The sequence below is a fragment of the Calonectris borealis genome, chromosome 2 (genome assembly GCF_964195595.1).
Source record: "Calonectris borealis chromosome 2, bCalBor7.hap1.2, whole genome shotgun sequence".
NCBI classification, from domain to species: Eukaryota; Metazoa; Chordata; class Aves; order Procellariiformes; family Procellariidae; genus Calonectris; species Calonectris borealis.
Window position 1 is genome coordinate 122,193,751 of NC_134313.1, and position 2,031 is coordinate 122,195,781.

Consider the following 2,031-nt stretch of genomic DNA (forward strand, 5'->3'; position numbering starts at 1 on the left):
GGGCCCGGCGCCGAGGCGGGCGCGGGTCCCCTCTGGCGCCGCCGCCGCTTCCTGCTCCACCTCGCACCTGGCGGGGCGGGACGGGGCAGGTGAAGTCCCTCCTCTTCCTCCCGGGCGGCGGGGAAGGGAAGGGAAGGGATGGGATGGGATGGGCTCGGGGCAGCCCCGGGCGCTGCCGCCGCCGCCCCCGCCCCGGCGCGGCGGGATGGAGCCGGCTTGACGGGGGCGCTGGCGGTGCGGGCGGCAGTCAGTGGGAGAGGATGCTCCTCCTGCTGCTGCTGCAGAGTGTTATTTCTGCTGTTACACCTCACACGAACGCTTCCCCTTTCTGCCCGTTTCTGACATTATGAACTCCTACCAAAAGAGTTTCGAATTTTCGGTCAGCAAGCTCCCCTCGCCCTCTTGCTGAGTGCCCGATCCGTTACTGATGCCAGGTAAAGCCTTGCCTGCCGAAGCATCTCCGAACAGATGTGCTGCCTCATCTAATGATGCATAGGTGGTGGGGAGACCTCATTGCGGCCTTTCAATACTTAAAGGGGGCTTATAAGAAAGATGGGGATGGGCTTTTTAGTAGGGCCTGTTGCGACGGGACAAGGGGTAATGGTTTTAAACTAAAAGAGGGTAGATTCAGACTAGATATAAGGAAGAAATTTTTTATGATGAGGGTAGTGAAACACTGGCATAGGTTGCCCAGAGAGGTGGTAGATGCCCCATCCCTGGAAACATTCAAGGTCAGGTTGGACGGGGCTCTGAGCAACCTGATCTAGTTGAAGATGTCCCTGCCCATGGCAGGGGGTTGGACTAGATGATCTTTAAAGGTCCCTTTGAACCCAAACATTCTACAATTCTATGATTCTATGATTCTATGTTTCTATGTTTGGAAGTGCCACATTTCACACAGAAGTAGGTTCCTCTCAGTGAACGGCGGTTTGTATCCTGTTTGTTAAATGTTTGGGGACTTTGCAATGAAAAACTCTGAGCAGAAACCATTGTGACGTAGTCAGGAGTAGATGTTTGCCCAGTGAGTAGATACCTTACTAACGTCAGACAGCTCATCTTCTAGCAACTCCATGCCATTGCTTTGGAGCATTTGTTTCTTTGGCAATATTGTTGCAAAACACCAGTACATTTATACTAGCCCACAACAGCACCCGGCTATTACAGAAATGTGCACAGGAATATTCAGGTTCAAAGAAGGAGAAAAGTCAAAATGATGTCAGAAGTTCAAGAACTTTTACAGATTTAAGATCAAGCTTTAGAGAAGACTAAAGACCCTTTGCCCTTTCTGATTTCAGCTGGCAACGAGGATACTCAGCTCTCCTGGGAGATCTTTACACCTCTTTTATAAATAAATCTACTGTTCAGTGGTCTTCTGCATAGTACGGCTTTTTACTCATCTTAATGAAGAATATGCAATTAAAAGAAAATATGTATGGCAAAAAAAAAAATCAGTCTTTAGAAACAGACACTGTTAATAAGAAAGTAATTCACTGGTTATATGACTGCAGAGAAATGAACAGATAGGACCTTTACAGCCATATGAGGAGGAACAGAATAATTTCTTAGGGGCTCAAATCAGTTGTGATGCCACTTCATTAACATAAGGAAATAAGGAAGGGCTAGGGTTTTTATTTTCTCCTACTGGAGAAATAGGAAGGCTTTCGGCCAACTCACAGGTTTTAATTTATGTTAGTTGTGTCTTATCAAGTTTCACATCTTCATAAAGTTCAGTACTTTCCCACTGAAGGTAATTCTTATGTCAGCTTTATATTACCTTTTAGTCCCTTTTTTCTTTTTTCCAGATCAAAACATGGAAAAAGTGTGATAGACTTCCTAAAACAGATGTGAGTTTATGTTCGTTATAGTTCTTAACACTATTCTGTCATTTGTAATTCTGATGTAGGAACACAGAAGCAGAAATCACCCTGGTCTGGCTGCTTTTATGTTCTCCTCTGTCGCACCTCTGGTCGCCATCATTTCCAAACGAGCTCTATAAACGTTAGCTAGCCAGTCTAACACCACCTCTGTGAG